Source organism: Chrysemys picta, chromosome 5 (genome assembly GCF_011386835.1).
Source record: "Chrysemys picta bellii isolate R12L10 chromosome 5, ASM1138683v2, whole genome shotgun sequence".
In the NCBI taxonomy this organism is placed as follows: domain Eukaryota; kingdom Metazoa; phylum Chordata; order Testudines; family Emydidae; genus Chrysemys; species Chrysemys picta.
The window spans coordinates 132,884,771-132,901,208 of record NC_088795.1 but is presented as its reverse complement, the minus strand read 5'-3'; positions in this window follow the sequence as shown (position 1 = coordinate 132,901,208).

The following is a 16,438-nucleotide window of genomic DNA, read 5'->3' as shown; positions in this document are numbered from 1 at the left end:
GGAGGGCGAAGAAGCTCTATATCAGAATGTCCCCTCGCTCAGTGGTTAGAGCACTCACACAAGAGATAGTGGACCCCAGTTCAAATCTCTTCTTCACATCACGGGGAGGGCATCTCCCCATCCCAGTTGAGTAGCTTAACCACTGAGTTATGAGAGAGACCCTCCTTCCCACCTGGCCCTGCTTTCCGCTAAAATGGCAGAGGCATCAAACACCAAGAGAGCGTTTGCTGAGACTATCAAGCTGAGGGAGGCAACAACCTGGAGCCCAGACTCAGGCACCTATCTCTGAGAGAAGTACAGGGCTTAGCCTCCCTCATTCAATTTGGCATCTCCGAGTGGCTCTCTTTGAGGAGCCACCTACCACGCTAGCTTTTGTGAATCCCATTCTGAAGCACCTATTTCCCTCCATTCACTGTATAAGGTCTCAGAGCCCAAATCAGGCTGTGTGTGAATCCCAGTGATTTTCTAGATGTCCATGTTTCTTGGTGAATCAAGCCCTTTACGGTTCATAGCACCTTCAAGGATTTCCTGGCACTTTGTAGACATGGATGAATTAAACCTGAAGCCATCCATGTGAACTATGGAAGTATTCTTATCCCCATTTTACACAAAGGGAAATGGAGGAAGAGAGGAGAGGTTTGTCTGACCTTAGGCAGGCTCACACAATGTGGGTTAAAAGCCAGGCATTCTGGCACTTTATGCTGTGCTCTAACCACTAGAATGTGCTTCTTTCCGTGCCCTAACAAACCTGAAGCATCTTATTTTAGGATTTTATTGCAGATGAACTAAAAAAAAAAAAAATCGACTAATCTTTCAGGCAAGATACAAGAATAAATAGTATAGTTGTGTAGTTCATTTATTTTTGGAATTAAACACATTATGTAAATATAATATGCAACTTCAGTGTGGCCCTTGGGCTGCAGGCAAGATCCTCATGCATCCAGTGGCATTGCAAGTTTCAGGCCTCCCTGCTGTTGATTAAGAAATTTCCTTGATAGATCTATAAATATGGAACATTAATCTGATTAATGTGACAGTCTGCCACGGCAGAAATGTGTTTAAATGCGAATCGATAGCTCCATACATTCGCATGACATTGGACAAGCAAGAAAAATAAATGCTGCCCTTGACAAGCTGCTGAGAATTCAGCAGTTGAATGTTGAGCTTTAAACATCTATAGACACAGATGAAGATGAAGCTGAAGCTGTGGCATTGTGAGCCAGCTTCAGACAGGGAGCCTAGTCCAGATAGTGATTCAAATGTAATGCACACTACTCACTGCTTCTTTGCAGGCACACTGCAGCTGCACAACTATATATATATTACTCAGACTTTTTTTTTTTTTAACTGCAGAAAGCAGGCTGAGGAAAGGACATTTTTATGCTCTATTGAGAGGAGGTTTTCTTCTTAATTCATAGAAACCATATGTAGTGGGATCACCACCCAACTGCAGGGCTGGAGCCCAAAGCTTTTTGCCAGACATTCAGGGGAATCAACACAGCTGAGGTGTGGTGTCAGTTCAAAACAACCGCAGATGCAATGGAAGCCATTAAACATACCTGTTATTTGAGTGGGAGCTGAGCGCACATACATTACAATCACAACACATATGAAGAATAAAGGCATGTTTCGATAGGATTTCAAGTGTGGTACAGAATGCCCTTTCAGTGGTGTGTAGCAGGACATGTGGCAGGCTGCAGCACGGAGAGTATTGTATAGCACTTAAAGCACTATATAAACTGAGACCACCTGGTGTATCATACTGGCCAATACTGGCTCATTGTTCCCTTGTGCTTCCCCGACTGTCTGTTGTATCCAACTATGCTGTCTCTCTTCCTAGATGTAGATTGTAAGCTAGGAAGTAAGGGACCATCTTGTTATATAGTATCATAGAAATGTAGGGCTGGAAGGGACTTCACCAGGTCATATAGACCATCTCCTCACACTGAGGCAGGATTAAGTATACTGTTACCTGGGGTTCTTTCAACCCAAAGCTCTTGGTAACTTTTACTCTGTGCGAGGTGGGGTCAGAAAATAAATCAGGGGAGACACGGCCGTCCGACCGATAGATGGCTGGCACAAACAGGACAACACAAGAGTGCTTTCACTTAAAGCTAAACTTTACTTAGTCTCAAGCACTTACACACGTCTGCAACAGATTAGTAAAACACCCCCAACCCTTGATAGCTGAGTGTGGCTCTCAAGTGACACAGCGGCAGGCTTCTGGTGGCCAAATCTTCCGTCTGCCGGTGGGGACCGCAAGATGTATCCAGAGGGAGAGTCCAAAAAGAGTCCAACTATCTCAAACTTTCCCCCCTTATTTATACATTAGTAATAGAATGACACATCCCTTAAAGAAAACTTGTTAAGTAAGCAGTTGCAATTGTCAAGCAAGAGATTCCTTCTGATTATTGATTAACCAGGTGTGGGTTTTTCCACAGTTTGCAGCCTTGAGACCCCAATAGACATTCCTGGGCACATCCTGCTCTTTTAAAATGCACGTATCAGCAACTTCAACACAATTCTTATCAGGAAGGACACGGGGTCAAGATGCCCTTTCTGTGGCACCCCAAACTCCCCCCCCCCCCACCACCACTTTGGTGAAGCTGAGACTGCTGAATAGGTTGCTTTTAACAATAAGCCATAGTGGTTTCTGGCACTTTACTGGTTTGCCAAAATCTCCCTGTACAATACTTAGACCATCCCTGACAGATGTTTCTCTGACCTGTTCTTAAAAACATCCATAGACAGGAATTCCACAACCTCCCTAGTTAAGCAATGGAACAGGTCTTTACAGTGAGAAAGCTTTTCCATATATCTAAACTAAATCTCCTTTGTTATGGTCTGTACAGTTCCGAGCGCAAGATTTTTAAGCCAGATTCATGATGTCTGAATGTCTGAAGCTGGCAAAACTAAAAACTTGCTCTAAGAGCATCTGAATATCTGTGATCACGAGCCAGTCTCAGTTACATGCGTGCTCAATAGTAATTTATCAGTAGCTCATTTGTGGTGGATACCACATATACCATGAACAGCTTACTCCAAGATTTTAGAGCAATGAGCACATTTCTGCGCTTCATCTTGGGTGTTGTTTATAAAGTTTTTTCCCTTTTAATTGATTTACTGAGATCTTAGGAGGGAAAGATTGACAATAGCAGGATGAGATGAAGGTTGTACAGTCAACCTGTGGAACTTTTTGCCAGAGGATATTGTGAATGCCAAGACTATAACAGGGTTCAAAAAAAAAAACTAGTTAAATTCATGGAGGATAGGTCCATCAATGGCTATTAGCCAGGATGGACAGGGATGGTGTCCTTAGCCTCTGTTTGCCAGAAGCTTGGAATGGGCAACAGGGGATGGATCACTTGATGATTACCTGTTCTATTCATTCCCTATGGGGCATCTGGCATTGGCCACTGTTGGAAGACAGGATACTGGGCTAGATGGACCTTTGGTCTGACCCAGTATGGCCATTCTTATGTTCTTGTTTCAGAGGCACAGAACTTGAATGCTTTCTCCTCTATTCCATGATCCCTCCTATTGCTTGGGAGTATCCATCTCTCTTATTTAGATCCCCTCTTCTCCTCTCTCCCCTTCCCACAGTCTTCTCTGTTCTGCCACCCTATAAAGAACTCCTCTCTCTCCTTCCCATTTATCTCAGGTATGCATATGTCACCTTTCATCATAGTATCTGAACACCTCTTTAGAGCATTTATCCCTCACAACACCCTTGTAAATTAGAGAAGTGGTATTATTCCCATTTTACAGATGGTGAACTGAGGCCCAGATCTGAAGAGGTATTTAGGCTCCTAACTTGCATTGATTTCAGTGGAAGTTAGGAGACTAAATATCTTTGAGGATCTGGGCTAGCAAGATTAAGTTATTTGGCCAAAGTCACACAGGAAGTCTATGTCAGAGCAAGGAACTCAACTGAGTCCTAAACTAGCACCTTAGCATGCTGACCACTGAACTATCATTTCCTCTCCTCCTGGAAAAAAAAAAAAAACTTCTTTCCTCTCCCTTCCAGCCAAAATCCAAAGAAAGACAAGGATGCCAGTAGGACAGAGAGAGAAAGGAAAGAGACTGAGTGGAGCAAACGTAGAAGAGAGTCTTCTGACTTCTATCTTCTCTGGTATTAGAGGTCCCCTATACTGGGCACAATTTCAAGGCCACTGGCCTTGGGGCAGAGAACTCTGGATCCCTGAGTCAAACTGTCTAGAGTAGCTCATGAGCATGAGTGCCAACCTTGGGGCAGACTGTCAAGAAGCAGGGCACAAACCCCAAATTGGCTGTGAGTTCTAGACTTAGATTTCACCAACCAGGTAACAAGTGTGAACTCCTCAAGCATTATAGCAGCCTAATCATGGAGTCACAGGCAATCCCCTGAGGTACTCTGGTCTTATTTTGCCACCCAGGCAAGTTTGCCTTTGTGATAGATGGCTCCTTACACCACAAGTCACAACAATATGCAGGTTACTCCCAGTACCAAAGGACCAGTCACTTACTCCAGTTCAATTGCATCGCTAATCTCAAACCAAAAACAACACTTTTAGCCAGTCCCATAGTAAACTACATGAAGATTTATTAACTAAGGAAAAAATGAGAGTTATTTACTAGGTTAAAGCAGATAAACATACACACAAATGACTTACAGTCTTAGCTTCCAAGAGGTAATAGAAGCTGCTCTGATATGCAAGTTTTCTATGTCCTGTACGGCTAACCCAAGCTAAACAGCTTGGGGATCCCTTGCTTATGCTTAGAAATTTTGTTCTTTCTAACTTCCAAGCATCATAGTGATACAGTTCCTTCTGGTCAGGGATTATTATTCCTTTCCCAAAGTTCAAACTGATGGAACAAGTGTCACTGCCTGTCTCCTGTTCACAGGTGTGTTTGGGGGGTGGGGGAGGGAAAGTGCGGCAAATCACCAAAGTCTTCATGCTTTAATGTTACATAATGGCTCTGCTTATGTCCAGGAGCAGCACTTCCTATTCATTAATGTTTCCTTCCTGTTTGGTGAAATACACAGGATATGCCTACACAGCAAAGAAAAAACCCATGGTTGGCCCATGCCAGGCAACTGGGGCTCAGGCTGCAAGGCTGTTTCTTTGCTGTGTAGACATCTGGGCTCAGGGTGGAGCCTGGGCTGTAGAACCCTGTGAGGTGGGAGGATCCCAGAGCTCAGACTCCAGCCAAAGCCCAAAAGGTCTACATAGAAATGAACAGCCCCACTGCCTGGGCCACAGTGGGCTGGTCAACCACAGGTGTTTAGTTGCTATGTAGACATACCCCAATTACGGAGTTTTAAATTGCAAGCACTCAATATAGCTTTATACCATAGGCTAGAGATATAATAAGTAAAATCAATAAATGCAACATCCTACAAGTATTTCATCAGCTCTAAACATATTCTCCTCAATTTAACATCTATTTTAATCATACTAACAGACAGGTTAGCCAGACAGGTTTCCAGCTATGCAATTGTCAGTGTTCAGTGAGGTCTAGGGAGCTTGGCATGAGCTAGCACCTGGTCTGCCAGCATCACAACCCCTATTCCTGATTTCAACAGGTGTCCTGTTTCCAAACCTGGTGATCTAGGCATTAGGTAATACATCTCCCAGCACTTACTTGAGTTCAACCAGTGCTTGGAGCCAATTTAAAGAATGAGACCCCAGGGAGCTGCTGGGTATGCTTTTCCAAAATCTAGTCGTTTAATTTAGGTGAGCTAAATTAAGGAGCTATTTTGAAAAAAGATGGCTTCAGGTGTGGGTGCTCAGCCCCTGAAAACTTGGCCTTTCATAGATTGATAAAGATTCCAAGGCTGGAAGGGACCATTGTGATGATCTAATCTGGCCTCCTGAATAGCACAGCCCACAGAACTTCCCCCACATAGTCACCAGCACATTTTTTTTTAAAGAAACCCAATCTTGATTTAAAGGTTGTCAGTGTCAGAGAATCTACCAATACCCTTGATACATTGTTAATGGCTGCAATTAACTTTAGTTAAGCACTTTGAAGAGCAAAGTGCTGTTATGATTTCCAAGTGCTAAATTTTATTAGTACTGGATTATTGCTGAACAACTCTCTTTGTGAGTACTGATGGGGAAATCGGAAAAAAAAAAGTTATGATCTGTTTGGAACCACACCAGAAATATAACAGCAGTATAAAAACACTGCACCACACCAGTTTAGCCTTTCAATATTTGTTCTGAGCATTTCTATTTATTTTTCTCTTCAAGTCTCCATACGAGCTTTCTGCCTCTTTTCCGCTCCAATCTGTGTATCAGGTAGAAGTGTAAACAATACTTGGCATTTGAGCAATATGATTATTTTTATTGTTAATTAATTGTATTTCCATAGCACGTAGGAGGCTAGGTCATGGACCAGGACTAGTGCTGTGTGAATAAAGTTTTCTTTCAGTTTGTTGACACTTTCAGAAAGCCTAAAAGAAATCATTTTGTGTTGGACGAAAATAAATAAATAAATAAAGCTGAAGTTTTCAGCAAATCAAAAACATTCATTTTGGGTCAAACAACATGTTGTGATTTTGTCCATTTTTGAACATTTTCAACAATAAAAGGAACCAAAACCATTTCAAAACATTTTTTAAAAGCGACATACATTTCCAAAACATTTCGGTCTGGCCAAATCTGTATTTTTTGCTGAAAAATGTTTCAGACAAAATGTTTTGCTCAGATCGAACCAGGACCATGTTATGCTAAACACTACACAAACCCAGACAAAAGAGACAATCCTTGCCCAAAGAGTTTCAATCCAAGTACAAGACAAGAAGCAACAGATGGTTATAGGTAGACGAATGGAGGGAACACAAAGAAACAAAGAGGAAAGTATTGGCCAGCATGACAGGCTGTGTACTCATCACACCAAGATCTTAACCATTGTCAAGATTTTTGTAGGCATGATAGAATAGGAGTGTTTCAAGGAAGGTTTTGCAAGAGGATAATGAGTTAGTAGCCTGCTATATTATATTAATTACTTGCATTTACATGGCAGGCTTCATGCAGTTGTGATGGTTGCCATATTGACCAATACCAGGAACTGAACCAGGGACTTCCAAAGCTAAAAGGATAAGCTCATCACAACTTGCATATGGGGCCTCAGCTATCTAGCTACGGGCTTTGTGGGTTGAGCACAGAGCACGTACTGACCAGGGGCTACACAATGATGCCAAAGTGCTTTACAATGAATTAATTAAGCTTCAAAACAACCTTGTGGGGGTTTAGTGTAACCTTTGGCTGGGCCAGAGTTTACTTCACTGCTCCTCTCCTAGTGCTCCAAGTCAAGTCAAGACAATCAAGTCCCAAGAGAACCAGAGGAATGAATTTAATTCTTAAGTACCAATTTTATAAAAATGTATAGTGATAAAAACAGAATAGCTTAATTTCTACTAAACAACAAAGCTACTTCATAATCCACACACATTATCTTCACAGTTATAAATATAAAACTAAAACAAATTAAATCTAAACCAGTCAGTGTCAAGCCCCTCCCGCCCCCCATTGAGAAGTAACTCAGAGTTCCTAAAGCTTAGGTTGAGTTCACCTGAGTTTCAAATAGTGTCTTTGTTCATCAACTCTATACCGTCTGCTGAGTCGAAAGCATTGCAGTAATATCTTCTCTCTTCTTGCCTGCAGAGATCTTCATTTGGAAAACACACAGACTCTTTCTCCTCCTCTGCTGGAGGAATCAAGTAGCTAGTCAGCTAACTAATTAATCAGCCAATCAGTATTAAGTGTGCAAATGAATAACCCTGTTACAAGACAAATGCAAAACTAAGAATAGAAAACATCAATGACTCTTTCCTCATCATCATATTTAAACAAGAAAGGAGTGAGTGAACCTGACTGGGTAAGACAATTTGACTAAAACAATTTGGCTAAAATCAAACAACATTCAAGGTATACAATTAAAATGAAATAAATTAATTTTCCCTCCCAATTTTCTCTTTCTACAACTAATACCGCCAGGGCTTTTCTGTCGGAAAGTTAACAATATTATCAAGAATCGGGGGGAAACTGCCTATTTTCTGCTCCTGTGACACTGAGCTTCTCTCTGCTCACACATCCTTTTGTAAAGCAGCTGCCCTGACTACTTGGCCTCGGTGGAGTCTATTAATCCAGCTACAAGGGAGCCTACTGAGCATGCCCTAAACTACCACCCCCAAGTCCAGAAACGTTTGGGAGTGGAATGCTAATTGGGCATCTGCAGAGCATCAATGACCCAGACACAACTCATTCCTCTCCCCACCACCCACACACTTCTTGTCTCTAGATCTCTGAAAGACATAACTTCCAGTTAGGCGCATGGGTTACATTAGGTTCAAGTTACAGATTGATAAAATGAGACACAGAGATGGTAAGACATTTGTATTTTATGTGAGAACCCGACACTCCCCTGTTAGAAGCTTGATTCTTAGTTCCCTGCTTGACTTACTTAACCATTGTGCAGTCAAGTGGAATCTAGTCTATGACCAGCAGTTGTCACTGCTCTGCTGTGATGTGCATTTTTTTTAAACCTTCTTTTTGATTATAGGTGAAACTGAGCAAACCTGCAAAGGCAAACAACAGATTATGTTTGCTTCCATTTTTCACAAAAAAACAGAACAAACACACAAACAACACCTGTGAAAAGTCCTGTTGGCCTATTTCTTTTTACATGCACAAATTCTTCCACTGCTTCTTTAAATAGCAGGAGTTATGCTGGGTTTGTTTTGCAGAAGACAAGAGGCCCAATTCGCCACCGACTTGCGCCAGTGTAGAACAGCAGTCAACGCCTTGACATCAACACAGATACCGTGATGTAAAACAGGTGTAAGTGGGAAGAGAAGCCAACCAAGGAGCACACTTAGTTAAGATTAATACATTTCTCCTGTTTTAAGCATCAGCTACATAAGCCTCCTATGAAAATGTATATGCTAGGTCTGTGACTGAAGTGACCAGACTCCAAATATAGACTCTTTACCAATAATGTAAAGCCTTGCATTAAGAAATTAGTAGTTATTCTGCTTAAGTACTTTGTTTTCTTTTGCTTTGTATAGGGGCCTGAACAGATTCCCCTCCACCCCGTACCCATCCACCTCCAATAATATGATCATGATTCCCCCCGCCAATCGTATACAATAATATAATGCTGAAATTGTTTTGTTTTGTTTTAACTACATGGATTGTGCCTTCCAAAGAATTTCCCCCGAAGTCTTTCTGGTGCCTGGATATCAACTAAATTGGAAATGCTAATGTTTCTCATTGCCTGATTCCCATCAAGGGAGTGTCAAAATATCCATAAAATGAATTGTGTGCACTGATGGAGACATATAGATTTATGTATTGTAATGCACATAGTTTACTATTACAGTCTTGTAGGAATTCACTTTATTTTTAATTTTCATCACATTTTGCATTTAGGAGCAGCATGTGAGATGTTTTGTATGAAAGGCCAGACTTCCAAAGTAATTTTGCCAGCAGTCAGATAAATGTATAGAATTCATTGAATGTCTCAGCTATATGGAAGCATTAGACCTCTAATAGCTCCAAATCAACATTTCCCCTTAGGTTAATAAATCTATATTTTAGTGGAAATGTTGGAATACGGTAAGCTAAGGCTGCCTGTTTAAAAATTGGGCTGTTCTCTCTGTTATTGGGAGTAATCTGTTCAAAAAGGTTAGGGTTGACTTTTCCTCTTACAACGTCTGTGGTTATTATATCGTGCAGAAATGAGTATCTGAAACATGTCATTATGGATTAGTGTGGACAGCTGGCCTGATATCCCCTGTATAAATTCAACGAGTCCAGTTTTTAAATACATGTGACTTATAAAAGTGTAATGATCATTACCAGATGGCCCCCCCAGTTGGCAGTCTTAGCAAAGAGAGTAATATTTGAACAGGCATGAGTTATGCTCTCATCCTTAGAGGTGGTCCCTATTGTACGGGGAGATTTTGGCAAATCAGTAAAGTGCCTGAAACCACTATGGCTTATTGCTAAAAGCAGCCTTGTCAGCAGGCTTAGCTTAACCAAGGCAGGAGGGGAGGGGGTTTGGGGTGCCACAGAAAGGGCAGTTTGACCCCGTGTCCTTCCTGATAAGAATTGTATTGAACTTGCTGACACATGCATTTTAGAAGAGCAGGATGTGCCCCAGGAATGTCTATTGGGGCCTCAAGGCTGCAAACTGTGGAAAAACCCACACCTGGTTAATCAATAATCAGAAGGAACCTCTTACTCGACCATTGAAACTGCTTACTTAACAAGTTTTCTTTAAAGGACACGTCATTCTATTACTAATGTATAAATAAGGGGGAAAAGTTTGAGGTAGTTGGACTCTTTTTGGACTCTCCCTCTGGATACATCTTGCGGTCCCCATCGGCAGACAGAAGCCTGCCGCTGTGTCACTCGAAAGCCACACTCAAGTTTGGTAATTATCAAGGGTTGGGGGTGTTTTATTAACCTGTTGTGGACGTGTAAGTGTTTGAGACTAAATAAAGTTTAGCTTTAAGTGAAAGCACTCTTGTGTTGTCCTGTTTGTGCCAGCCATCTATCGGTTGGATGGCCGTGTCTCCCCTGATTTATTTCCTGACACCACCTTGCACATAGTAAAAGTTACCAAGAGCTTTGGGTTGAAAGAACGCCGGTTAACACTTTAGAAAAGGATCGAGACATATTGTTATGGGATTGCTGGGAATCCCTTTGTTGCTCTGTCCATACAATGTGGAGAACAGAAAACCGCTGCCCTGATTTTCACTATGCTATGGCCCTTCTATACTGTTCGGACAGTGAAAAGGTCCTTATTTTAAACAATGTGTACACAACCAGAATCAGCTTCCCTTACCCCCCCCCCCCCACAGTCTCTGTTATTATTCCATCATTTCCCCACCAAACATATACAAATCAGCTGCAAAACATTTTTCACACCAGAATGAACCAGGGAGACACACTGCAAGGGAATCCATGTCTTAATCAAATTAATCTTAATCAAACTGTAAAAAAAACCCAGTAAATCAGGTAGATCTAAAAGGACAAAAGCACCATTTTCTGAGTTTCTAAACAGTCCTGGAAGAGCTGTCACTCACAATGCAAAAAAAAAAAAAAAGAAAGAAATAGAAAACCATGGAGCTACATTTCAGCTTTCAAAAGATGACACCGAAAGTGTAGCATTGCCTCTGAAAAATTGTTTTTATTTAACAAAGAAAACATTACAAGTTGTTGTCATTTGCATTGTGGAAAACCTAGGGCCTCAAGTAAGATCAAGGCCCCATTCTATGTGTTGTACATACACATAATAAGAAATTGTCGCTGGCCTGAAGAGCTTAAAATCTAAATAGACAAGAGAGGAGACAAAGTGTGGGAGATAAGAAATATTATTTGCATTGTACAGATAAGTAACCGAGACACAGAGGGATTAAGTGACTAAGGCCAGAAGGGACCATTGTGATAATCTAGTCTGACCTCCTGCACATTGCAGGCCATAGACCCTCGCCCCCCACTCCTGTAATAAACCCATAACCTCTGGCTGAGATACTGAAGTTCTCAAATCATGATTTACAGACTTCAAATTACAGAGAATCTGTCATTTACACTACTTTAAACCTGCAAGTGACTTATGCCCCATGCTTCATAGAAGGGCAAACTCCCCCGCCCCCCCAGGATCTCTGTCAATCTGACCAGGCAGAAAATTCCTTCCTGACCCCAAATATGAACCCTGAGCATGTGGGCAAGACCTACCGACTAGACACCTGGGAAAGAATTCTCCCTTAGTAACTCAGAGCCCTCCTCATCTAGTGTCCCATCACCGGCCATTGGAGATATTTGTTGCTAGCAGTAGCAGATCATGTAATTGTAGGGATTCCTATCATACCATCCCTTCCCTAAATGTATGAAGCGCAGTCTTGAAGCCAGTTAGGTGTTTTGCCCCTACTGCTCCCCTTGGAAGGCTGTTCCAGAATTTCACTCCTTTGATGGTTAGAAACCTTTGTCGAATTTCAAGCCTAAACTTCTTGATGGCCAGTTTATATCCATTTGTTGTTGTGTTTACATTGACGCTTAACTTAAATAACTCCTCTTCCTCCCTGATATTTATCCCTCTGATGTATTTATAGAGAGCAATCATATCCCCCCTCAGCTTTCTTTTGGTTAGGTTAAACAAGACAAGCTCTTTGAGTCTCCTCTCATAAGGTAGGTTTTCCATTCTTCTAATCATCCTAGTAGGCCTTCTCTACACCTGTTGTAGTTCGAATTCATCTTTCTCAAACATGGGAGACCGGAATTGCACACAGTATTCCAGATGAGGTCTCACCAGTGCCTTGTATAATGGTACTAACACTTCCCTGTCTCTACTAGAAATACCTCACCGGATGCATCCTAGGACCGCATTAGCATTTTTCACGGCCGCATCACACTGGCGGCTCATAGTCAGCCTGTGATTAACCAATACATCCAGGTCTTTCTCCTCCTTTGTCCCTTCCAACTGATAAATTCCCAGCTTATAGCAAAATTCTTGTTGTTAGTCCCTAAATGCATGAGCTTGCACTTTGCACTATTACATTTCATCCCATTTCTATTATTCCAGTTTTCAAGGTTGTCCAGATTATCTTGTATGATATTCCTGTTCTCCTCTATATTAGCAATACCTCCAACTTTTGTGTCATCTGCAAATTTTATTAGCACACTCCCACTTTTTGTGTCAAGGCCATTCATAAAAATACTAAATAAGATTGACCCCAAGATCGATTCCTGAGGAACTCCACTAGTAACCTCCCTCCAGCCTGACATTTCACCTTTCAGTATGACCCATTGTAATCTCCCCTTTAACCCATTCCTTATCTACCTTTTGATTCTCATATTAATCTCCATCTTCTCCAATGTAACTAATAATTTCCCATGTGGAAATGCAGCAAATGACTTACTGAAATCCAGATAGATTAGATCTCCTATATTTCCTTTGTCTAAAAAACCAGTTATCTTCTCAAAGTAGATCAGGTTGGCCTGGCACAATCTACCTTCTGTAAAACCATGTTGTATTTTGTCCCAATTACCATTTACCTCTATGTCCTTAACTACTTTCTCTTTCAATATTTGTTCGAAGACCTTGTATACAATTGAGGTCAAACTAACAGGCCTGTAGTTTCCTGGATCACTTGTATTCCCTTTCTTAAAAATAGGACTTATATTAGCAAGTCTCCAGTCCTTAGGGTAAAACCCCCGAGTTTATTGATTCATTACAAATCTTTCCTATTTGGCTTGCCATTTCATGTGCCAGTTCCTTTCATATTCCGGGATGGAGATTATCTGGGCTCTCAATTTAGTCCCATTAAACTGTCTGAGTTTGATTTCCACCTCGGATATGGTCATTTCTATTTCCAAATCCTCATTACCATTAGCTACCGTGACACTACTCCTAAGCGCTTCATTACCCTTCATTACTTAACTAAAGTTAGAAGCCTGTGGCAGAACTAGAAATTAAACTCAAATCTTCTGAATCCCAGTCCAGTGCCTTGACTACAAGAAAGTCCTTCTTCTCCAAAATGTAGGACAGCAAATTTCCCCCAACAGTCATTGAATTTAACAACCTAGAAAATTCTCTTCAGTATCTTAAAACAACAATAAAAATTTTAGTGGATCGACTATAGTGAAGAAGCAACCCTAAAAAGTACCTCACCAAAACACAGGCACAGCGATGGACAAATTTTCTGTACTAACCAATTAATGTTCATCCCCCTGCTGTCCTCCACCCTGCATTGAAAGGTAAGCAAATATTCCCCCTAATGGTGCATTTGGTAGAGCAGACAAATTGCCATTACAAGAAGGCCTAAAGCTAGAGTGTCAGAAAATGTCTAAAGTTTAGTTTTTTATAAGAAGTCCCCATGCAGCAAGACATCCACACTGATCTTAGCAAGCCTGTAACCATGAATCTCTCAATTTAGGGTGCCTCCAGTGATGGACCTTGCCTGAATTTCCATGAATGCAGACTTCTCTTACTTTATGACATTTTATCATGATATATGCAAAGGCAATACGTACCTCTGTTCCAATGGTGTCTCACCATTATGCTTATCTCCAATTCATTCCTAAGGGAAACTATCTCTAATTTTTACTGCATTTTTTTCTTTCTGTGAAAAGTTTTTACTATTAGGACTTATTCTGCAGACTCCTATTTTGCATTCAGATGGCTCTATGTATTTTCATATCACTGAACAAACATTCAGTAACTAATCCTCTGAACACCCACACATGCTAGGTAAATGTTATTATCCCTATTTCACAGAGGCACAAGCTGAGACAGAGAGGTCAAGCCAGTTTTCTTAGACCACACAGAGGGTCATTAACATAGAAAGGTTCCAAACAGTGTGTCACATGTAGCTCAGAGCTGGTGCTGGACATTTCAGTGGTGTTTTTCCTGAAAGCTGTCCAGGGAGCTGCATGGGGGACAGGGGAAGGAGGACAGGTCACCTGAGGACATTCTGGTGGGGCAGAACCCTGTTCCTCCCAGCTGTGGAAGCTGAGGGAAGGTGGTAGGGTTGTGAATTTTGGTTGGACATATTCCTGAAGGTTTCATCACATGGCATTAATCTTTAATTCCTGGAGATTCCAGGACAATCCTGGAGGGTTTGCAAACCTAGAAGGTGGCCAGGTGAAGCCATGCTAGTCATGGTGCAGCTTCTCCCACCAGGGCTTCTGGAGTCAGGGTGGGGCAGCCTTAAAGAAGCAAACAGACATGAAAGTCAGAAGCACCTCAAAAAAATCAGCACCCTAGATGGCTACTTACATGACCTATGCCTTAACAGAGGTATATATACTTCCCCATGCCTTTCCTGGTGTGGAGGTGGGGTACAATTGTGTATAACTATTTTATATACCTATTTATGAGGTTCTATGTGCTTTTATTTGTGAAAATCACATTGAAAAAGCCCAGCTTGCACTAGGAATAGGAAGTGGTGAGGTGATTATTCCTCAGTTTGTGGTCACAGTGGTCAGTGACCTCCATTCAAACACTATATGCTGTGATGTAGTCCCTTGTGTATCTGCTCCTCTATCTTTCACATTAGATGTTGGCAGCTTCGTTTTTAATATTTACAAAATAGTTCTCTATCAAGGAGATACCCTGATGTCATATGGAGATGAGGACATTTTGTCATGACCCCACAACTCTTGAACCTGTCCCCTCAAGGCTCCCAGTTGACTGTCACCGCCCTGCTCCCACCCAGCAACTTGCTACTAACTAACTGAGCAGGAGAGACAATAAAACCTGAAGTTACATCAGGGAGGCCTGAGCCTGACTGGAGGAACAACTTGAACTCTGGTTGGTTAGGGTACCCTATTTGAACCCAAAGAAAGGCACACAAAGTTGTCTGCACAGCAGCGCTCTACCTGGCTATTAGTCAGGAAGGCATGTTCCAGTGTAACACCTGGATCCCTGTCTTGTTCCTGACCCTCCCCCTGTTCTCTGACTATGGCTATGTCCCTTGGCTTGATTGTCTGCCTCCAGCTCTGACCCTTGGCTAGACTTCTGACCCTTGGCTTGACTCTTTCTCCAACTATTAGACCCAGTTGCCTATATCTCAGCCCTAACACATTCAGTGTCCTAAACACGGATTTCCAGTGCTTGTCCTGATCACATTGGTAACACCTGTTTTACAGAGACAGGTTTCCAAAACACCATCCAGGTTGAACTGTTTTGTTCCCCCACCCCCATCTGAAGACTGTTGCTCTAATTCTTTGTCTTCCAATTATGCTGTTCTTATGAGCATCATGGGCCATGATGTATTTCTGAAAGAACTATGCATGTATTCTGAGTTTAAAGATAGTTAAGTACTTGAGCGAACGTCATAAAGCCATCTCTGAATCACAGTTAGCTAATTTGGTGACTTTAATCAGTAATTCTCTAAGAATAGCTAAACCTGAATAAAAACAATACATAAAAAAGTATGCATTTCTGGTCTGAAGCACCGTAAAAGAGGTTTCAGACTAGAGAGTTTCTCACAATCAAATTACAACCCCTTAGATATGAAGTATGTGGCAGAAATTAAATCTAACTTAAATTTGACCATACAAGTTGGAGCTGCTGTGGTGAAATATTTAGAACTAAGATAGCATTAAGTCAGATCAATTTGTAAATATAAAAGCAGACAGAAGAAAGCACCCATTGGGTCTAAAAACATGACATAATATAAACAATATAAAAAGCAATGGCATGTGTCTGTGCACCCTTTGGAAATTGAACCACTGGTGGTTCAGTGGAAGGGAAAACCATGAGGGGAGGCCGCAGCTAACTAAAGAAATAATTCTGAATTCCTACAGGAAGTTAGACTGGATGATCACAGTGGTCCCTTCTGGCCTGGGAATCTATGAAACCTTTTCTCCCTTCCACACCTAGCTCAGGGGAGGGAGAATTTCACATGGCAAAAGGGATTTGTTCACAGGTACGACTTTTC